Genomic DNA, 25359 nt, shown 5'->3' on the forward strand with positions numbered 1-25359 from the left:
TTTATATATATATATATTTATATATATATATATATTTTTTTTTTTTAGTACAGACGGGGTTTCACTTTGCTGGTCAGGCTGGTCTCGAACTCCCGACCTCAGGCGATCCGCCCACCTTGGCCTCCCAAAGTGCTGGGATTACAGGCGTGAGCCACTGCGCCCGGCCAGGTGTTATTATTTATATGTATCAGATGAATTAATATCATAAAATAGCACTGGAAATTGTAATTTTACATTACAGGTATGTGAAAATTATATCCCCCACAGACCGAATTAAAAAAATGAAATCATGTAAAAGTAACTTACAAATATTTATTAAACCTAAATTCATAAGAAAAAATTACAGCTACAGATAGTTATGATATAAATTATACAGCATTAATTTCTTAGTATAGCTTGAAACTAGCATTCTATGTGAAACGTCAGGGTGCTCAAATAGGTAACTTCACTATTAATAATTTCCAAGTGCCTCTAATTAGCTATTATATCTTGAAAATATACGTACTACATAAAAACTAAAGTTATAATTCACCCAACATGTCTGATACAGACATTTGTTTTTGAGAATAAACACATTTCCTAGTGAGAACACTCAGTAGTCGTGCAGTGCTGGAGGTGGCGTCGATGGCAGAATGGAGGGAGGGGCTGAGTGAAGGGATGTTCTGTTGACTAATGAGTCATTGTTTGTGGATTGGAAGAGTGGCTAACAAACTGGAAATTAGTAACATTCTTTTAGAGATGCTGTTTAGTAGGTAGGGGAAGTCAGTTAAGTCTAAACTAAAGCTCCTCTGAGAAGAGCAGAAATAATATAAATCTACTTCTTTTATCCAGTACTTTATTAAGTGACTTTATAAGAGGATACCACAAAAAATAAGTGGTTGCTATCCTGGGTCTATTTCCAAGTGATACTGAAAATGCTCTAGGAAAGCCTCCTTTCCTGAGGTATTCATTATTTCAGAGATTGTCTCCTAGGAAAATTAAATAATCTGAGGAACTCCTGTATTTTCTGGGCCGGTGAATGTCAAAATTATAGAATTGAAACCATGTTGGAAAAAGAATGAAGACATTGTCTTTTTATAAAATCTTTAGCAAGATGTAAACAATCAAGATGTCACATAAGAGGCCGGGCGCGGTGGCTCACGCCTGTAATCCCAGCACTTTGGGAGGCCGAGGCGGGTGGATCACGAGGTCAGGAGATCGAGACCATCCTGGCTAACACGGTGAAACCCCGTCTCTACTAAAAATACAAAAAATTAGCCGGGCGTGGTAGCGGGCGCCTGTAGTCCCAGCTACTCGGGAGGCTGAGGCAGGAGAATGGCGTGAACCCGGGAGGCGGAGCTTGCAGTGAGCCGAGATCGCGCCACTGCACTCCAGCCTGGGCGACAGAGCGAGACTCCGTCTCAAAAAAAAAAAAAAAAAAAAAAAAAAAAAAAAAAAAGATGTCACATAAGAAAGGTTTATGTAAGTCTACATTTAAAAAAAAGGGAAGGATTTCTGTTGATTTTAACGTGATGCCAGAATTATTTAAAGGATGCTTGATGAGTACTTAAAATAAAAGTTTATTTATTCACTCATTTAGTCATTCATATATTCACCCAACAGAATATTATCAGTTGTTATACTTACTGCTTGTCAGACATGCAACTATTTTGGGGGAATGGTTAGGGAAAAAAAAAAAAGAAAACACAGATGAACAAAGAAAAAGCCTGTCTTCTTTTGGGAAGCTAAAATTTTACTGGAGAAGACTGAAAAATATAAGTTAGGGAAAGTGTGGTATGTTGCCTAATGTTATCACTTGCTACAGAGGAAAATAAAGTGAGGCAATAGGAGAAGATGATATGGTGAGTAGAAAGCTATTTTAGATTGATAGCAAAGGGAGAACTCTAAGGAAATGACATTTAAGCAGAGATCTAGAAAAAATAAGAGAAATAACTATGAGAAAGTCAGGGGGAAAGAAAGTTGTAGGAAGAGAGAGCCCTAAGCACAGACATCTTGAGGTACACAGGTACCATATTTGTTATTTGTTATTATTATTCTTTTTTATAGAGCCAGAGCCTCACTCTGTCGCCCAGGGTGAAGTGCAGTGGCGTGATCTTGGCTCATTGTCAACCTCCACTACCTGGGTTCAAGCGATCCTCTCACCTCAGCCTCCTGATTAGCTAGGACTACAGGATGCCACCACATCCAACTAATATTTTTGTATTTTTAGTAGAGATGGAGTTTAGCCATGGTGGCCAGGCTGTTCTCAAACTCCTGACCTCAGGTGATCTGCCCACCTTGGCCTCCCAAAGTGCTGGGATTACAAGCAGGAGCCACCGGGCTAGGCCATGGGTATCATATTATGTAACACCTCATAGGACCCTCTTAGAGCCATGACTGACCAAGAGTTAATCATGACATCTGAGACTCAGATACTATTTGAATAAAACTCAATGGCTGAGTGGTAGTAAATGTAGTATATTTCACAGAACTGTTGTACAATCTCATGTCATCTGGCACAATAGAAACAATTATGAATTGACTAGAAGAGTCAGCAACAAATGATAAATTATATACAATAGTGAGCATGACAAAGTAAACTCCTCTGACTTGGGCCTTGTGTTTAATTCAAATTAAAAACAAAACCCTATCAGTAACTGGGGTGAATACATTTATGCCACACTGAATAACCTTGAAATTGATCCTCAGAAATAAAAAGTAGAGTCAATATCCAAAAAGATTGCAGCAAAAGAATGGCATTATTAGAAAAAATAATTTTTGAATAATGTAATATATAGATATGAGCTGCTGTATTAGGGTTCTCCAGAGAAACAGAACCAATAGGAGATATATATATATATAAATATATTTCTATAAAATATATATAATATATATTCTATATATAGAATATAGATTGAATTCTATATATATATAGATTTCTATAGAATATATATAGATTTCTATAAATATATATATAGAATATATATAGAAAGAGATTTATTATAAGGAATTGACCCACATGACTATGCAGGTTAACAAGCAGCCAGATCTGCAGTCTACACCAGAAGAGCCAATGCCATAACACTCCCAGTCCAAAGGCCTGAGATCCAAGACAGCCAAAGCTATAATTCCAGTCCACAGGCCAACAGGCTCTAGACCCAGGAGCCAATCTTTCAGTTTAAGATGGAAGGCAGAAAAAAAGAAAAGAAAAGAAAACAACCTGGTGTCCCAGCTAAAAGGTAGTCAGACAGAAGGAATCCCTCCTTATCCAGGGAGGTAAGCCTTTAGGTCTTTTCTGGCATCTAACTGATTGGATGAGGCCTGCCCACATTAAGGATGGCAATGTGCTTTACTGGGTCTACCAATTTAAATGTAAAGTCATGCAAAAGCACCTTTATAGAAACACCCGCAATGTTTAAGCAAATATCTGAGTACCATGTGGCCCAGTAAAATTGACAAATAAACATTGTAAGTCCATCCCTTGTTAATTTAACCACCCATATGCATCTCTTTCATACCCAATCTCCAAATGAAGACAATAGCAAGGTCTGAATCTCCTAACTTGATACATCTATCTTGTGTACAGTGGAAAATGTATCACCACCTGCTCTAAAAAGGAGGTAAAGTCATTGAGTGACATTTGCTTTTCTTCATATCCCATAACTTAATTACTATGATGGATTAGTCAGTTTGGTTTCATATGACAAAGTACCACAGACTGGGTGGCTTATAAAGCAGAAATTTATTTTTCACTGTTCTTAAGGATAGATGTTCAAAATGAGGGTGCCAGCATGATTGAGTTCAGGTAAGGGTTCTTTCCCAGAATACAGACTGCTGACTCCTTGTATCCTCACATAGCAGAAGAGGAAAAAAAGTTTTCTGGGGCGCTTTTTTTAAAATTAATTAACTTTTTTTTTTTTATGGAATCTCACTCTGTGGCCAGGCTGGAGTGCAGTGGCATGATCTCAGCTCACTGCAACCTCTGGCTCCCGGGTTCAAGCGATTCTTTTGCCTCTGCCTCCTGAGTAGCTGGGACTACAGGTTTGTGCCACCATGCCCAGCTAATTTTTGTATTTTTAGTAGAGATGGTGTTTCATCATGCTGGCCAGGAAGGTCTCGATCTCCTGACCTCGTGATCTACCCACCTTGGCCTCCCAAAGTGCTGGAATTACAGGCATGAGCCACCGCACCCAGCCCTGGGGTCCCTTTTGTAAGGGCACCAATCCCATTCGTGAGGACTCCACCTTCTTACGTCTAATAGTTACCTCCCAGTGGCCTCATTTTCTAATGGCATCACACTAGGAGCAACGATTTCAACATGTGAATTTTGGGGGAACATAAACATGTAGTTTGTTGTCATGATGTAAAATTAACAATACTTCAATACTTTGTTATATGTCTTATGTTGCATGACCAGGAAATAAGAGAGACAATAAAAAATATTTTATACAAACATGCACATATTTATACCAAAATAAGAAGGAAATGCTCATGTCAATTACAGTTATCTTTTTCTGTAACTAGTCACATGGTCACAGCTGGCTGTGACCTAGGATAAATCCCTGCTTCTTCTACTACCCAATCTGTATTTCTTTTGGCTTCATTAACTACCTCAGCTGATCTTGGGTGACCTAGACGTTTATTCTTGAAGAAACTTAGCCATTAGTAGTCTTGACTGGATTCAGTTGTTTTCTGTTTTCCTTTGACCTTCATCAAAGAGCATTGTAATACCAAGAAATGCTTTCAATGATCTTTATTCCAGATATAGCCTTCCTTACCTCTGTTGTAAAACAGTAGACCAATCTACTCTAGTAGTCAGAGTCAATAACTACAAGCAGTGTAGTAACTCTTCTTTGCCTGTTGATCCTGAGGCATGAGGAGTTCTAAGTGACCCAGTGGCAGTCTTAACTAAGTGTCAGGAATCTTTTTTTTTTTCTTTTCTGGGTGAAAGCACTTCCCTCTTTGTAACTAAGATCTCTAGGTTAGCAGAGCATAAGGTTTCAGAAACAAAAAGCAAAAATTTTTTAGTGGGTCACTAGGAATAATGGTGCTACTTCTATTTCTACTCTTCCTATCCTGGACCATGAGTCCTGGCAATGGGAGAAATAACTCATCTATGGACACTGATTTAGAGCATATACAGCCTTCTAAAGAACCTTGTTCCATCTTGTGAGATATTGTCACCTCACTGGCACTATAACTGAGCTTTCAGAAAACTCTTCTACTGTTTTATCAAACCAGTCATCTCAGAATAGTGGGAAACATGGTAAGACCAGGGAAATCTATGAGCATGGGCCCAATGCATCACTTCATTTGCCATGAAATGAGGTTTTCTTGTTTGTTTGTTTGTTTTGTTTTTTTATTAGAAGCAGTGTTATGTGGAATACCATGATGGTGATAAGGTATTTGGTAAGTGCATGGATAGTAGTTTTGACAGAAGCAGTGCATGCAGAGAAGGCAAATCATATCCAGAGTAATTTTCTATTTTATTAAAAACAAAATGATGCCCCTTCTGTGATGACAATGTTTCAAGTAACCAATCTGCCACCAGGTAGCTAGCTGGCTGATCACCCTGGGGAATGGTGCCATATTTGGGGCCAGATCTATCTACAAACTTCTTTCCCAAATTTCCAATTTATATTCTTTTCAAGTCTGAGATCATCCAGTCGAACCATTGGCTACAGAAACAGCCCATGAATCCATCTATGATTGCCCTTTTGGCCATTTCTTCTTCCAAGCACAGGGAACAACCTGGCCTAAGTCTTCTTTCCTTTTCATGTCATCCTAGGAAACTCCTTATGAAGCCATAGATGCAGGCTCAAAGAGAGAAGACAGTGTGGCAGAAGTGGCAACCATGGGCATTTGGGCCACTTTATGTAACTTACTTGTGCCTTCAGGGCCTTCTCAAGCCCAATCACATACATAAAAGTTCCATTTGATGATGAAGTGCTGCTATGTAAGGTACAATGTTGTGACTTGGTGGGTTAATAACATCTAATTCATTATGGGAAACTCAGGTCACATGGTTGAATTATCACCCATGTGAAAATTCAGTTCCGACTAAGGTCCAGTAACATACCAACAGCTGTTTCTCAAAAGGAGCATAGTTAGCCACAGCGGATGGCAAGATTTTGTTCCTAAGGGCCTGTACTATGATTTACCTATAGGAACCTATCAAAGGCTCCAAACAGGATGCCTGTCACTGCCGTTTTGAGCACCATTGGATCTACTGGATCATACAACCCAAGGGACAGAGTAGCTTGCACAGCAATCTGGACCTCCCGTAAAGCCCTCCCTTATTATGGGTCCCACTCAAACTAGCAGCTTTTCAGATCACTAGGTAAATGGGAATACCCAAATAAAGAATATTTTAGCTCTAAAATCTAAAGAGGCCACTAGGTATTGTCTCTCTCTCTCTCTCTCTCCTTTTTTTTTTTGGCTGTAGGAGGAACCAGATGCAGCAACTTATCCTTCAACTCAGAAATGATATCTTGACAGGACCTATGGACCCCTAGAAATGTTACTGAGTTAGAAGTCCCCTGATTTTCTGTTGGATTTATACCCTCTGATATGTAAATGTCTTACCAATTGGTCCAGAGTAGTTGCTACTTCTTGCTCACTTGGTCTAATTAACATGATGTTATCAGTGTAATGAACCAGCATGATATCTTATAGAAAGTAAAGATAATAAAGATCCCTGTGAACCAAATTATGACAATGGCCTGAAGAATTTTTATAACCCTGAGGTAAAACAGAAAAAGTATACTTCTGGTAGTGCCAGCTGAAAACAGACTACTTCTGGTGGTCCTTATGAACAAGAATGAAGAAAACAGTTTGCTAGATCAATAGCTGTATACTAGGGACAAGGAGATGTGCTAATTTGCTCAAGCAATAAAGCTACATCTTGTACAGCAGCTGCAATTGGGATTACCACGTGGTTAAGATTTTGATAATCCACTGTCATTCTCCAAGATCCATCTGTCTTCTGCACAGATCAAATAGAGGAGTTGAATTGGGATAAGATGGAAATCACCACCCCTGCATTTTTCAATTCTTCGTGATGGAACTAACCTCTGCAATCTTTTCATAAATACTATACTGCTTTCGGTTTACAGTTTTCCTGGTTAGAGATAGTTCTAGTGGCTTCCACTTGTCCTTTTCTACCATAACAATCTTCACTCCACAAGTCAGCTGCTGAGTATGTATATTCCTATTGTGCATTCCAGAACTGGGGAAGTAACCACAGGGTGTGTCTGGGGACTCACTGGGCCCCTTGTGATTTGAACCTGTGTAAAAACTCCACTGCTCACCTGACCTCCATAAGCCCCAGTTCTAACTGGTAGACACCAGTGATGTTTTATGTCTCCTGAAGTTAGTATGGGTTCAGGGACAGTGTCCAGTAGTCCTTAAAAGGTCTGATTGTTGTGGGAAACTGAGGACAGGAGAGACCAATATGGAGAACAGGAGGATTGTTTATTTTAGGTACGCACTGGCTCAGTGCATTTGCATACAAAAAGCTGAACCTTGAACAAAGACAGAGTGGGGTTTTTATAAGCAGACCTACAGAAGCAAAACAAAAGCAGTTAATCATACAGTGATATGTCACGTAACGTATAGCATAACATAACTTGTGGCCTTGCATAGCTGGTGACCTTGTAGCTGCATTGCAAGGAAAACAAGAACGGGATAAATACAGAAATTTGTAAAACATAATCATGCTTAAGAAACCAGGGAAATAATTTGTCTTTCTCTTTTTTTCCTCTTCAACCTTGCTCTGGATTGGGGGTGTCTGGAGCCCATTTCTTTGGCCTTGCCTTTCCGGACAGTGTTACCTTATAATTGTCCTTGAAGTGAGCTTGCTAGGTAGAGTAAAGTTTGTTCTTTTCTTTGTAACCCTTGCCTTGCCTGTTACTTTCCTTAGAGTGAATGAATGCATATTTATTTTTAAGTTTCTATCTCATGATTGTTTCCCTTCCCTTAATGCAGAGTTACACTGGTAAAAGGCTGTGGAGTCACTTGTGGAATGCTGGCAGAAAGAGTAACAGTCCAGTAGTCCCCACTTATCTGTAGTTTCACTTTCCATGGTTTCAGTTACCTGTGGTAACTGTATAGTCAAAGTAGTTGACTACTGTCCAAAATATTAAATGGAAAATTCCAGAAATAAACCGTTCAGCTATTTTAAATTATGTGCCATTCTGAGTAGCATGATGAAATCTCACATCATCTTTCTCCCTCCTTCTTAGGACATGAATCTTTTTTTATCCAGTGTATCACATATTATTCAATTAGCCATCCTGATTATTAAATTGACTGTTATGGTTATTGCAGTGTTTGTGTTCAAGTAACGTTTACATTACTTAATAAAGACCCCAAAATGCAAGAGCACTGTGACTAATTTATAAATTAAACTTGATCGCACACATGCTTATGGTAGGCCCTATCATCCTAATCTTAATCTTATTCATCTGTGGGAGATTAAGGCCGCTCATGCCAATATATTTATGCATAAAGTTATTTTTAGATATATTATACTTTTTAATGTCAAGATATTTTGAATGCTCATTCTACTTATCCGTGGGAATGAGTTTTAAATTTCTTCAATATAACATTAATGTATTCATTACTGTGTTTAGAATGACATTTATATATATGTAATAATTATAATACATGAATGGAGTAATATATATCCTAATGGTTCTGTTTCCATAACTAATACAGATTTTGATACTGAGAATGGTTCAAAAGGAAGAGATTTTTAAAGATGAGTTTGTTCAGAAATGGTTCTGGGGTTTTTGGAATTGACTCTGGAACATGATTAGATTTAGATTCTGATTGATGCAGAATGGCTGGGCTCCTGGCTAAACTCTACCCTCAAGCCTGGAATCTTGGCCCTAAGTCACCCTTTAGTGAGCTGTTAACTCTTAGCCATCCATGGACTGCAGGCTGAGTGAAATGAGCCCCTTCGGTTCCTGCTCATGAAGGGACAAGGTCAAGGTCAAGGGGTTCAAAGTCAAGGGAGCACTCTCCTCTCATAATGACACTATTTTCAGCAGTTCAAAGAGCACTGATTGCCCATGGCATGATCTGGCAATAGAGATAAATAAATAGTCACCATTGGGTACTCCTAACCAACCACTTATAAGAAGCAAAGATCTCGGTGACTGAGTATATGATACTTTTGAATATTTGTCTCAAATTTAGAAATATAAAGTAATTGGCTGATTGTTCCTAATGTTGCTAGACAGACTGGGAAAAGAAAAGGATGAGCTCAGGAATTTGAATTACTAGTTTAAGCAGCATATACACAATCTGAAAGCTGTATGTATGCTGAGAACTTTACCTCCTGTAGACATAGGACTAAGAATGCTGAAAGTCAAATTCAGGATTTTATCCTTCAACTGGCTGAAGGTAGAGCTCATGGTCTCTGTGATGGTGAATTTTATGTTTTGACTGGGGCTGGGTGCAGTGGCTCAGGCCTGCAATTCCAGCACTTTGGGAGGCTGAGGCAGGTGGATCACTTGACGTCAGGAGTTCAAGACCAGCCTGGCCAATGTGGTGAAATGCAGTCTGTACTAAAAATACAAAAAATTAGCTGGATGTGGTAGTGCACTCCTGTAATCTCAGCTACGAGGGAGATTGAGGCAGGAGAATTGCTTGAACCCGGGGGGCACAGGATGTAGTGAGCCGAGATCATACCACTGTACAACAGCCTGAGTGACAGAGCAAGACTCCAACTAAAAAAATAAAATAAAATAATAAAAAATTTAAAACTTGACTGGGCCACTGGATTCCCAGATAGCTGGTTAAACATTATTTCTGGGTATGTCTTTAAGGATGTTTCTGGAAGAGATTAGCATTTGAATTGGTGGGCTGAGTAAAGCATGTGGCCCTCCCAGGTGTGGGTGGGCACCATCCAATTTGTTGAGAGCTTGAATAGAATAAAAAGTTGGAGGAAGGTTGAATTTGCCCTCTTCCCTACTGTGTGAGCTGAGACATTGATCTTTTGCCATGAGTGCTTCTGGTTCTCATGCCTTCATACCCAGACTGGAACCATCATTGACTCTCTGGGTCTCAGAACTTCAAATTATGCCAGCAACTTTTCTGGATCTCCAATTGGCAGACAGCAGATTGTGGAATTTCTCAACTTCCAGCTTCCTGTGAGCCAATTTCTTATAATAAATCTTCATATATATATATATATATATATATATATATATATATATATATAAAATCTATTGATTCTGTTTCTCTGGAGAATCCTAAAACAGATTTTGGTATCGAGAGGGTGGGATGTTGTTATGATAAGTACCTAAAAATGTGAAAGCAATTTTAGAACTGGATAATGGATAGAAGCTGAAAGAAGAATATGCTAGAAGAAGCTAAGACTCTTGTGAAGAGACTTTTAAAGACAATTCTGGTGAGGGCTCAGAAAGAGAAGAGAGGTAGAGAAAGTTTCTGTTTTCTTAAATAATACATAAATCATATATAGAACACTGCATTATGGCTGCCATTATGGTCTCAGGTGAAAACGAGAAACATGTTATTGGACAATGGAACAGAAGTGATCTGTGTTATAAACTAGCAAAGAACTTTGCTGAATTTTATTTATGTTCTAGTTGTTTTGTGGAAGGTAGGGGTTGCAATCAATAAAATTAATATTTAATTGAAGAAACTTCTCAGCAAAATGTTGAAGAAGTGCTTGCTTCTTTCTGACTTTTCATAGTAAAATGTGTGATGAGATAAATGACTTGAAGACCAAATTATTAAGAAAAAAGAACTAGAAATTAAATATTGAGAAAATTCTCAGCCTATCCATATCACAAAAAAAATGAGAAAGTGTGTTAAGCGAGAACAGTTAGGATGTATTTTGTGTTGGTGTTGGGGACTTCACGTTGCTTTCAACAGTACAAATGGCCTTCACTCAAAACCATGAGCAGAGGGGCTGCCCCAAACTGTGAGGGTAGGGTCACCCAAAGCAATAAAGATGTAACTCCTGATCCAATAATTCTGGAAGGCAGGACACCTACCCCAGTGGGATCAGAAGGAAGAGCATCTAGCGAAAGAGAATTATCCTTGAACCTTAAGATCACCTGGAGTTTCCTTGCTAGGTTTTGAACTTGCTTGAGACCCATCACCCCTTCCTTCTTTCCTATTTCTCCCTTTTGGAATGAGAATGTTTATCTTATGCCTGTCCTACTATTGTAGCTTGGATGCACACAATTTGTTTGGTTTCAAAAATTCACAGCTGGAGAGGAATTTTGCCTCAGGATGAATTGGCTTTCAAGTTGCACCTATATCTAATTTAGATGATATTTAGGTAAGACTTTGCATTTTAAACTTTAGAGGTGATGCTAGTGTAAGTTAACTTTTGGGGCTGTTAAGTTGAATATATTTTGCATGTGAGAATGACATGAATTTGGGGGGAAGAATAGAAAGTTATGAATTGAATATTTCTTTCCCTCTAACCCGCAATGTAAGGATATTTGGAGGTAGGGTCTTTGGGAGGTAATTAGGTCATGAAGACTCCACCCTCATGATTAGCAGTGTACTTGTAAGAAGAGGTCAGAGACTAGCTTGCCCTCGGTCTGCCATGTGAAGATGCACGAGAAGTGAGCAGTCTGAAACTTGGAAGAGGAAGAGGACCCTCACCAGATCCCCACCATCCTGGCACCCTCATCTCAATTTTCCAGTGTCTAGAACTGTGAGAAATAATTTCTGTTGTGTATAGGCCACCTAGTATATGGTACTTTGTTATAGCAGGCTGAATTAAGACAGTCTCCACGAGTGCCATAACTCAGATTCTGTAGCTTTACAGATAGGAATCACATCTAACCCACATATCACAGTAGCTGCTGTAGCAGAAACTCAGAACTACCAAGTCTTATAAGACTCAGGGCTGGATGTCACAAGTTCTTTACTGCTTGTTTCAGGAAATACCTACACATGACACTTGTCTGGAGATGACATCCCCCTTATACAATTGCCTCCACAGGTTGCTCCCTTTTAAATCCAGTTCTCTCACTGTGATATCTAGAATCTGAGTCACACACATATACCTAAACTCCAAGATAATCTAGACATGCTTGTTTGTTTCTTTGTTTGTTTGAACTTATGCTTTGGGAAGTGGGACACACAGTGTGGGTGATTATGAAATATAGGGAATATGTTCAAAGACATGAAGGACAAAGATTGACTAGAAACTATATTTGAATTATTGAGCAGGATTTGGTTGTCATTTTAAGAGCTGATACTGACAAACAGAGCCTAGAGTCAAGAAAAAATGATCAGGGTGATGACAAGGCTGAATAATGACTATTATTAGGCTTAGATTGGAGATAATATTTGCCTTCTTTTTTTATTCTTTAAGTATTTGTAATATGAGAAATTAAGGTATCAATTATAAATTTTGAAAAGAAAATTATAATGAAATTTACTGATTTGACTGCATTTTTGAAAGTTTTACAATCATTAAAGCTAACCATTAGTAGGATATTAGAAATGTAAAATAAAATTATATCAAGAGATCTTAGCATCTTTTTTTTAAAAAAAAAGCTTATGTTGAAATACCACGTTATGTTACAAAAAACAATTCCTCTTGCGTTTAGTTCTAGCAGTTTTTCTTTCCAGATAAAACGATGATGTTCTTCTTTCTAGAGAATGAGAATGATACAATCCCTTACATTTCCAATTTCGATATAGTTGCTAAAAAGTTCAAAGTTAAATGTTTCTTTCCAAGCTCAGTAACTGTTCTAACTTGGTTGCAATGCTTTCATAACCATTTCTATTATTCTCCCTATCTTCAGGGAATTGCTCTTGTGATCTCTATTTTTATCAATGACTTTATTTGTATTAATGTTTGATTGTATGTTTTCTCAAATATATTTTATGGAGTAGGGAAAAAGGGAGGATGTAAATTATATCTAAACATCATAACTATTGTTTACTTATATTACTTATAAAACTAAGTATGATATTGAAATACATAATATTCATGATCTTTTCAAATCTATAATTTATCCTTTTTATCATACAATCTACAACCAAAACCATGGGTTACCTAGTAAAGTTTATCTCTTTAATAATTTGGTAGGTGGAAATCAAATATCTTAAATTGCTGAATCAATTTTAATGATAGATTTGTAATCTATTTCATATACATATTTGCAATGATTCTTTCATGATTATTGCTAAACACCAGTGTGTGTTTCATAGGTATTGTTTCAAGTGTAACTGATTAATTATTCATTGCATATCCACAGCATAACAGCATTTTTACATTGTGAATATGCAAATCATTTCTGAATATAATTGCCTATTACATTAGCAAATATCCTGTGCATAATAAGACACAAGTATGTTTTCTTTATATGCTTTTGTGTGTGTGTGTGTGTGTGTGGGTGTGTGTGTGTTTAGAGGGGAGAGATAGTGAGACACACATTTTCTAAGGTTAATTTCAATATGGCCAATTTTTGAAGAGGTATAGGTTTAAGAAGAGATCCATCTTGGTTTTTTGAAGAAATTGGATAGAAAAATGTAAAATATTTCATACTTTGCAGGAAACAGATTTCCATTTGCTTGTTTGTTTGTTTGTTTGAATTTTAAAGTTTTGGTATTTTGATTCTCATATGTTTACCTGGAATTTAGCTGGTTGCATGATAGTTACCAATCGGAATTGTTACGAACCTGTGTTCTAGCTTATACACTGCTGAGGGTAACATCTGTACATGTATCCCCTAAACCTAAGGACAGAAAAATACATACGTAAGTAAAATATAAGAGAGGTATTAAAAAGAACATATAAACATATGTTATTGTGCTTCATCCGATAAATTATGATTCATCAGATCTAGGGTGAAACCCCATGGAAAACACTGGTTGGACTTCTGTGTAACACTCCTGCAGGCAATGTACTATGACAAATTAAATGTCTTATAAAGACTGTGCCTCTCAAGTTGAGGCAGACAATGATTGATATTTTTGTCAAGTGATGGTCTCACAGTACCCTTTCTTTTTCATGCGATTAGTCATTTTCCCAACTATAGAATTATTATATATCAGTGGAATGTTATTACAGTCTAGAAAATCTGAAAAGAAAATTGCAGAATTAATATCAAGAAAAATATTATATAACTGAGAAATATTTTACCCAATCATAATTGAAAAGTGGAGCTTTTCTATAGCCTTGCATAAAGCACCAGGAGTCCATATTTTCAAATCTCTTCAGGATCACACATGCTTCTGAAAAGCCGAGGTACTTGTCTGCTTGAGAGACATGTACAGAAAAATTCTGGAAGAAGCAAGATTTGTGAACCAAAAATAGGGCTTAATTCAAATTTTTTACATGTGTGATCTCTCTCTCTCTCTCTCTATATATATATATATGTCAAGGTATGTGTGTGTGTGTATATATATATCAATGTTTGTGTATATATGTCTCAAGATGTATATATATATATATGCACACACATTAAGATGTGTATTTATAACAACTATAAATGTTAATTTAAAATTTTCAGTGTTTTTTTATTAAACAGATATTGTAGAGTAGCTTAAGTAGAAATTAACACTGAAAATTTTTTATATGTTCTTTCTTGCTTTGAGCTCATGATACTAATGAACTAGTTTTTAATATTTTAACACAGTATTGTAAAAACCTGGCAGAGATACAACAAAAAAATAAAATTTCAGGCCAATATCCCTGATGAACATTGATGCAAAAATCCTCAATAAAATACTGGCAAACCGAATCCTGCAGCACATCAAAAGGCTTATGCACCACGATCAATTTACATAAAACATTTTTGTGGATTTAAAATTTTATTTTTAAATTTCATTCATTCATCCATTCATTCATTCATTCATTCATGCATGCATGCAACAAATCTTTGTAAAGTAGCTTTTAGGTGCCATGCATCAAAGTGAAAGAAAATAATGGTGAAAAAAGTATATGGAGTTCCGCCTTCATAGATTTATAGTCTTATATGTAAGAGTCAAACCTCTTTCACTGTTTCAGAATCAATTTCTATTCTATCAATATTATCATTCTCTAACCAGTCCTTAAAGTCTGTATGGTCCCCTAGCTGCCTGACAGGAAAGTAAGATATAGGTTCTACAGGTGTTGCAATAACTAGAATGAATAGTAAAGAATATCATAATCTTAAGTTGATTGAACAGTTATACCAATTATCTGAAGGATTATCTGGTACACTGCAAAATAAAATATAAAAATTCTCTCTATATTATCAACTTGGATATAGTAAAATCAAGAATGAGATATGGAAGGATAATACTGTATTTCTTACTTACAAGGCAAACATATTTTTTTCTTAAATGTTAATTTTTTTATTCTCTGATGGCCTAAAGAAATAGATGAAAAAATTTTAGATGTGTACTCAGAAACTACAAAATATTATCAAATTCTGTATTTCATTTAAACCTCAAAACACCCAGTAAGTTAAGGTGAGTGCTGTTACCTTCATTTTACAGATTAGAAAATAGAATCCTAGGTTAAATGGCTTAAGTTTGCATAGCTAAAAAATAAGAGCATTTTCTGAAATCCACAGCCTATGTTCTTCCCACATATCCTTACTCTGTAAGTTACATTTGATATATTCTTCAAAAGCAGGGTCAAAATTCACTTCCCCACAAAGTCATCCTGTTTTCTGAGTAGTTCTATATCATTTAATCTTCATTTATTCCACCTAACTTTCAAACATATAATTTCTTTTGCACTTTAAACAATTGGAAGTGGGGTATTTTAAACAATACTCTATACACATTGTTATTTTGTTTAGCTCACTACATTAAGCATACCATATTAAGAAAATATAATAATAGACATATTCACATGTTCCAGGTCCAGTCAGCAAACATCTACTCACTTCTCTTAGGAATCACGTTCAGAGTTGTAGAAAAGTCACAGAATAGCAAACCATAGTCCCTGCTTTAAATACCTTATCCCCTAATAGTGACACAATCCATAAATACAAATAATAATTCAAGACCAAATAAGGTAAAAGAACTACAGATAAGGTTCTATGCGATAACAAAGGGAAAACAAATTACTTTCTTTAGAGATTTCTTTTTCCAACTTTTATTTTGGATCCTGGGGGTACGTGTGTAGGTTTGTTACCTGGGTATATGGCATGATACTGAGGTTTGGGTACAAAAGATCTCATTACCCAGGTATTAAGCTTAGCACCCAATAATTAGTTTTTCAACCCTTGCCTCTCTCCCTCTGCCCTGCAACTAATAGTCTCCAATTTCTGTTGTTGCCCATGTGTACTTAAATTTTATATGGAGTAGGCTACTTATGTTTTAAAATCTTTCTGAACTTTTCTAGAGGGTAAAAATCAATGCAATCTGTATTACATTGTATACTAATGCAATAGAATATTGTTTATAAATAATATCAAAATAAATTATTTTAGATAAAATAAATAGAATAAGATATATCTACACAGATATATCTATGATAATGTAAGTAAAAATCATTCCAAATGTTTTTACTTTAGAATGCTAATGTGAGAATATTTTAATTTTTTATATTTAGTAATTATGAGCAAAATTACATCAATAAGTTCAGTAAATAGTCTTTCATTGTTATCAATATGATACCTTTAAACAGTGAAAGAGATTCATTATATGTGAGACAAGAGAAAAATAAACAACCAATAACCTAAAGGAAACCAGCAAAGCATACCTTTTTATTAAATCACTTTTATTTATTTTCTATTTTTCTTTTGATTTCACTAACAACAACTAAACAGTCTTCTCAAAATAAAATGGCCGAAAGTACCCAAATTTGCAATATAATTTTGATTATTTAAGGAGAGACAAAGAAGTACTTCTATTCTGAGGTGTACTTATTTTCTAAACTTTTGGTGTTTTAAGTGAATGTCTTACATGCATCAAAATTCTGGCTATTTTTAAAAATCCAGTCTCATTCTCTGCATGTTTAAAAGTAATGAAAACAATTTGCAATGAAATGTAGTTACAATTTTGAAAACAAAGAATAACTTGGATATTTTACAGAAGAAATGTTAATTAGCACTTATTAGTACACTTTTCCTACAAAGGAGAAATAAATATTTGAATGTTAGAATTTTTGGTAACACTTTCCTTTGTTCGCTGGTAAATAACTTTAAATTGGTTCAAAAAGTGCCTTGCTAGGTATAACAACTGGAAAGACATTTTATTGGTTATCAGAAATGCAGGTTGATTAATTTTTTTAAATAGAACATTCCAAATAATTTACTGCAGAGATATTATTTCAAAAGAAAGAAATAAAATTTAAATGTCTAATTTGCCTAACTCCTCTACTTTTTTCTCAGTACTGCCTTCCTCCACTATTAACCATCATGACTGGCTTTTTTCCTATTCTCTTGACTTCTTTTCTATGTTTTTTTCTACTTCCTTGTTTTTTATTGAGAGACAGGGTCTTACTGTGTTGCTCACGCTGGAGTTCAGTGACTATTTCCAGGTGCAATTATAGCACCTTAAAGTTTTGAACTCCTGGGCTCAAGTGACCGTCCTGCCTCTGCCTATCAAGTAGCTGACACGCACAAGCTACCACAATTGTTTTTTATTTAATTTTAAATTACACACACACACACACACACACACACACACACACACACACACACACAGCTTTGCCTTGTTTTTGCTTTTTAGGTTGAAGTTCTATGCCTTATTTGTAAATCAGCTACTTGCTACCCTTATAGAAAACATATTTTTATTGTTCCAATATTCATGAAAATAATAAATTACTTTTGATTCCTCAAACATTAATTATAATACAAATTCTTCAGCCTGTTTTAAAACTGACTTTTAATTTCTAGTTTTTATTAATTTTCTGGAATTTTGGAAGAGCCATTTCTTTATGTAAAGGGTAATAACACTTTATCATATTACTTTACTGAATTTTGGTGAGGATTTCAGGTATTTTACACTTATATGATCAACACTCTCCATATTTAACTTCTGATTTCTTACATTGTCTGTTTATTTTTGAGAAAGGGTCTTGCTCTGTCACCCTGGCTGGAGTACATTGGCATGATCATAGCTCACTGCAGCCTCAACCTCCTGGGCTCAAGTGACCATCCCACTTCAGCCTTCTGAGTAGCTGGGACTACAAGTGCACCCCACCATGACCAGCTAATTTTTGTGTTTTTTATAGAGGTGGGGTTTTGCCATGTTCCTCAGGCTGGTCTGGAACTCCTGGGTTCATGTGATTCACCTACCTCAGCCTCCCAAAGGGCTGGGATTATAGGCGTTTGTCACTGTAACCTGCTTCTTGCATTGTTTACAATTCGCTGTCATCCAAAACTAAGTTATCTCCTTTTCATATGTTTTGATTGTTTACATTAATAACCATTTCTACTTCATAACAGACCCGAGTTATACAATGGACTTGGAAAAATATAATATCAATGACGGATCCAATGGCTTTATGATTATAAGCAAGATGATCGATATGATGGACAGTTACTGAATAGAGTCCACCAATTATCCTCTTAATATGGGTGTCCCCTTAAAATCTTTTAAAGGTATTCTTGAAATATAGAGATACCTACATGAGCTTTAAATGAACCTAACTAGTGCATCTCAAACACACAATGTGTACGTTAAATAAATTGGGTGTCTGGTGTTTTGCCCATGGTTGAAAAACTAATACATAAATGTGTTATTGTTGTTCTTATTGTATCATATCATAATATATATCATTTCATATCATATTATATCATTAAAGAAATTATATCTTCCATCATATATATGATGAAGTACAGAAATTTAACCCTGAGACTTATGGGAATGCAAAAATCACTCTTGTAATTACCCAATGATAATTACATCTCATGCATTCTAGCTCTCGAGTAACAAAATGTCATTTTCTAAGTGAATGAGTTAACGTGTTTCTGGGCTGGGTAGGTCACTGAATGTTATTCTCAGTAGACGATTCATTATATTGAGTAATACATTTCTTATTCAATTATATATTAAGTCTTTTGTCTTCTAATCATCACATTTGATTAAGTATGTGCTTAGTCCTGTATGACATGTAATGTATTGAGAAAAATATTTATGATTAAATTGATTATGACCAATAGTACCAAGATTCTTTAGTAAGAAGTAACACAAATATCGCTGGCTAATTGAATCAAAGATATGTTACTGGAAAGATATAATGAGCTCTCAGAATTAACAGAAGGCTAGCTAGGAAAAAGCACCTGGGAGCTATTTAGAACTAAATCAGGTGCAGAGATTTAGGGATGGGATACAGGATAAATCTCAACATGATCAGTGTACTTTTCTCTTTTGATCTCTGATAAGAATTATATTCTAAGGAGGGAAGATTTGATTGAATAGTTTGATCCACTGGCCTAAGAGGAAAGTGTCCATAAATATAATGTTAGTAGACCTTGTTCAATTGGAAAAGCAAATTCTTCAAATAATATCGTGGTGCTTTCAGAACAGCTATAGACTGTTTCATAGACAGAAAACAGTAAACATTTTTGTATGCTGGTAAAACAACTCTATTTAATGAGCAAATAAAGTTAACTATTGAAAGGATTAAAGAAAAAATACAATTAAAATTTTCCAAGTGGAAAAATTTTGACATACCACTTATGATTGAAGAAACAAAGCAGTATAGATTTAGAATAAGAAAACTTAGGTTCAAGCCATGACCTTAAAATTTTTAACAATTTGATCATAGACAAATGACAATCTTCATATTTTTTATCTATACATAGCTGTTTTATCTGTTTTATATTATTAAGTGAATACCAAATAAATCAGTGTGTGAGAATAACACTTTGTTAATCATTATGCAAACCATAATTGAGTTTACTATTGCTTGGAACATGTCAGTCTTTTATTAAACACAAGCAACTTAAGAGTTTTCTTGATATTTGCTGCTTAACAACAGAGGAGTGGTAAACACATGCACACCAGACAGATATGGATTTTTCCTTATTTTCTGCTCACTTTGTATATATTTGGATGAGATGTAAAAATTATATCAGACATATATGTTTGTGTGTATATATATATTCATGTGAATGTAAATATATATGTATAAATATACATATTATATATGTCCTTTCAAAATACAGTTTAAAAAATAACCATTGATTAAACTTTTTTCTTGATTCCACACTGTGACAATCAGTATTGTGTGAGATAATCCAACAGAACCTGAGTGATATAGATAACATTATCTGCTCTTAAAATATTCGTAATGCATTCTGAAATGTTGATATTCTCCACTCTTTAAAGATCAGTGAAGTGCAAAGTTCCCCCAAGTAAAGTCACTCCAAACAATGATGATAGTACTTAGTAACTCTGAGACCTAGATTAAGTAAAAGCTTTTAGGTTTTAGACAAGAAAATAGTAAATAGAAGTGTAATATTTGGAAAATGGATTAATAGAGTCAAAGAACAAATAATTCATCTTGATAGAATAAAGGTAGTGATCTCTTTCTAATAAGTTCTTATAGGAAAATAATTCTGTACGAGCCATGTTTCAGTTTTCTCTTTTATTATTTTTGTCCTTGTGTTTTTTTGTGCTTTTTTACCCATTGTTCTTAAAAGTGTATTTAGAGCACATATGACATAAAAGGGCCATATTGGATATTGTGTGACATATAAGTAATCTTAAACGTGTATTTCAATCTTAAACGTGTATTTCACAGTTTATAAATTTATAATATATTGAATAGGCAAAATATGAAAATAATTGATGGGTTAAAAAATAAACACTACAAGAGGCAGTGATAATGTAATATAATTCAAACAAAGACAATTTTAATGAGAGAAGAAAAGCTTTATGGAAAAAGTGGCATTGTGGTGGGTACTTGAAACATTGATAAACCATAGAAACAATAAGATGTTTCTAGGAAATAATAATAAGAAAAAGATAGGTCAGAGAAATGAAACAACAGAAATAAAAGCCTTTGTGTGGTAAAGTAGAGCAGGCATCTGCAGGCAGGTCTTTGAAATTGAGTGATATGGTTAAGCTTTGTCTCCCCACACAAATCTCATCTTGAATTATAATTCTTATAATTCCCACATGTCGAGGGAGAGACCAGGTGGAGGTAATTGCATCATAAAGACAGTTTCCCCCATGCTGTTCTGATAGTGAGTGAGTTCTCACGAGATGTGATGGTTTTATAAGGGGCTCTTCCCCCTTCACTAGGCACGTCTCCTTTTGGCTGCCTTGAGAAGAAGCTTGCTTGCTTCCCCTTCGCCTTCCACCAAGATTTTAAGTTTCCTGAGGCCTCCTCAGCCATGCTAAACTGTGAGTCAATTAAACCTCTTTACTTTACAAATTACCCGGTCTCAGGCCGTTCTTTATAGCAGTATGAAAATGGACTAATATATTGCGTAAATTAAAGAGATTCTACTCTCCAACCACTTCACTTTACAGATGAGAAATTGAGAGAGATTGCATGAGCTGTCCAAAGACAGTTTCTACTCCAGGCAGAAGTGGAGTGTCACTATGTATCCTGGGTCTTAGTCATTTTTCATTATTCTGTACTTTTGGTTGAATTTTCAAGCACATGAAAATTAGGAGTACATTCCCACTAGTATCAGTTAGAAATTGAAAGATATGTCGAGTTAGGTCTTAAATTCCATGTGAAGATTTATCATTTTTACTGATCAGTCCTATGGAGCCAAAGAAGATTTTGAAAAACAAACAAACAAAACAAACCAATAATCTTGGCTTTGTGTATAATTTTCTAAACAGATAAATTTTTCATCGGAAATACAACATTTCATCTATTTAATGTTGTAATTCTTAAGTGGCAATTTTACTATCTAAATTTGCATTCAAGTATAAAAACACATCAACCATTTTTTTTTTAATTTATTCAATGTCTCTCTCAGGATAGGATATGTTATACTGTGGTGCACAAAGACAAAATCTTAGAAGATTAACACCGAAGACATTTGGTTCTGGGTTACAGAAAATTTGCTGCAAAACTGCAGGAATCTCTGAGGCAGTTTTTTTCCCTACCTAATGACTCACTCTGTATTTCCAGCTGTTTCAGTTTATTGCAACTTCATTTGTTACCACCAGGAGGGAAGAAGAGGACATGGGTGGAGCAATGACTCTTTAATGCTTCTATCCTGAAATGACCAACACCAGTTCCTTTCACTTTTCATTGACCAAAGTCTCAACTTACTTCAATAGGTATATGTATAAAGGAAGAGACACAAGACCTCAGTAATGTCTACCATCTAGGATTTGTCATTTAAAATCTTTATGAAAATATTTAAATTTCTGTAATCATTCTTAATCATCTTGCATAGATTTGGAAATTATCAGATATTCAGAAGTAACAAAAGTTTGTTTATTTTTTCTTCTGTACTCCCCTCCAGCTTGCATTTCCACATGCAGGGTTTTCCTACTTGTATCAATTTTTCTTTTTCCCCAAAATTTAAAAAATATTTTTATGGGAGATTTCACAATTATGTCATTTCACAAATGCTTTACCAATTTTAGTTAATTTCAAATGGTCAAAAACCAGAAAATGTTACTTTAACTTTCAGCCTTAAACATATGGTAAATTTGTGTTTTGAGAAACTCTGAGTATACATTCCATTGTATCTCCTGCAGTGGCATACCTGTTTGGATTCATTTATATTCCACCGCAAAATTTCTCTGTAGGTACTAGAACCAGACAATCTTGCTCTCATAATGTCTGATAGGAGTTTTATTAGTTTTTAACCAATGCAAGAAAGACATTTTCCTAACCTTTGAAATTATTTGTTGGTTGGATTACATAGCTCTCCCCCTTCCCCACACCTTGTGACATATACTACATCAACTTTTAAAGGGAAACAGTTTTTCTCTTTTGAGATTAAACTACCATGCACGATAGAATATACAAATGTTAAATACGTCAATAATCAAAACTTCACAGGAATCCTGTATCCCACAATATACAATGCAGATTTTCTCAGAAGATTACCTATATCACAGGGAAATTGTGGAAATTTTGGATCAAATTACTTTGAATGGAAAGTGCTGCTTTCTCCTCTAATTCAACTCTTCTTCCCCTGCTTTGTCTATTGTCAGTGGATTTTTCCCCCCACTTTTAAATTCCAACAATTTTTTTTCTGTCACTAACTGGAAAATGATATCCATGTTAATATCTTCGCATTTTTAACTTAAAAGTTATTTAAAACTTTATTTAAATTTTTATGGGTATATATTAGATGTCTATATTTACAGGGTACACGTAATGTTTTGACATAGGTATACAATTTGCAATAGTCACAACAGAGTAAAGGGAGTATCTGTTGTCTAAAACATTTATCATTTCTTTGTGTTAGGTACATTCCAATTCCACTTTTTTAGTTTTTATAAAATGTACAATAATTTCTTGTTGACTACAGTCACCTGATCATGCTATCAATACTAGATCTTTTTCATTTTAACTATATTTTTGAACTCATTAACCATCCTTACTTTTCTCCTTCCCTGCAACCCTTTCCAGCCTCTAGTAACCATCATTCTACTCACTATCTCCATGAATTCAATTGTTTTCATTTTTACCTCATACAGTAAGTGAGAACATGTGAAGTTTGTCTTTCTGTTCCTGGCTTATTTCATTTAACATTATGACCTCTAGTTTCATTCATGTTGTTGCCAATGATAGGACCGCATTCTTTTTTATGACTGAATAGTACTTCAGTGTGTATATGTGCCACCTTTTCTCTATCCACTCATCTGTTGATGGACCTGCAGGTTGCTTCCAAATCTTGGTTATTGTCGTTAGTGCTGCAAGCAGCACGGGAATGCAGATATCACTCTGATATATTGATTTTTTTCCTTTTAATATTTATCCAGCAGCAAGATTGCTGGATCATATGGTAGATTTATTTTTACTTTCTTGAGGAACTTGCAGATTGTTATCCACAGTGGCTGTACTAATTCATATTCCTACTGAGAGTGCTTGTGGGTTACCCTTTCCTCACATCCTCATCAGCATTTGTTATTGCCTGTCTTTTGGATAAAAGCAATTTTAACTGAGGTGAGATAATATCTCGTTGTGGTTTTGATTTACATTTCTCTAATGATGTTGAACATTTTTTATACACCTGTTGGCCATTTATATGTCTTGTTTTTAGAAATGTCTGTTCAGATCATCTGCCTAATTTTTAATTTGATTATTTGATTTTTTTCCTGTTATTTGAGCTCCTTATATATTCTGGATATTAATTCCTTGTCAGATGGGTAGTTTGCAAATACTTTTTTCCATTCTGTGTATTGTTTCTTCACTTAGTTGATTGTTTCCTTTGCTGTACAGAAGCTTTTAGCTTGATATTATCCCACTTTTACACTTTGCTTTGGTTGCCTGGGCTTATGGGATAATACTCAAGAAATCTTTGCCCAGACAATGTCCTGGAGTGTTTCCCCAATGTTTTATTTTAGTAGCTTCATGACTTATATTAAGTTATTAATTCATTTTGATTTACTTTTTGATTATGGTGAGAGATGGGGGTCTAGTTTCATTCTTCTGAAAATGGATGTCCAATTTTCCTAGCACCACTTATTGAAGATACTGTTCTTTCCCCAGTGTATATTTTTGGCATCTTTGTTGAAAATGAGTTTACTATAGATGTATGGATTTATTTCTGTGTTCTCTATTCTATTCCATTGGTCTATGTTTTGTTTTTATGCTGGTACCATGCTATTTTGGTTACAATAGCTCTATAGCATAATTTGAGGTCAGGTAATGGGATGTCTCCAGTTTTGTTCTTTTTGCTCAGGATGGCTTTGGCTATTCTGGGTCTTTTGTGCTTCCATAAAATTTTAGGATTATTTTTTCTGTTTCTGTGAAAAATATCATTGGTATTTGTATAAGGATTTCATTGGCAGTTATTTTGCTTGAACTAATTCAAGTGATATGTTTGAACATTATGAGCATGGTTTATTTAAAAATGTGTAAATTCATGTTTACTTTTTCAAAAGTGAAAATGGAGCCATATTAATACTTTTATCAAAATGTTACTTTATGCTGTAAAAATGTGCTGTTTCCTTTTTTGTATAATTTTAAATTACCAGTGTCTTTGATTTCAGATGAAAATAAATATTAGAAGAAACATTATTCCGCAAGGCACCAAACATCCATTTATTAACAGCCCTACATAACTTTCCACTGTTTTTGAACAGTAATAAATTGGGAAGCTCCTTAGAATATGAAAATTCTATACTGAATTCCACATTTTACTATGGTCTTGTTTTAAAAGATGTGTAACCAAATTAATCTTTCCACAATAACTTTGGAATCTAACATTTGCAGTTCTGTGTCTATCAATTTTTTATTGTACTGAACTTTAGAAAGTTCTTTATCATTCAAAATGCAGT

Source organism: Pan paniscus, chromosome 5 (assembly GCF_029289425.2).
Source record: "Pan paniscus chromosome 5, NHGRI_mPanPan1-v2.0_pri, whole genome shotgun sequence".
NCBI lineage: Eukaryota > Metazoa > Chordata > Mammalia > Primates > Hominidae > Pan > Pan paniscus.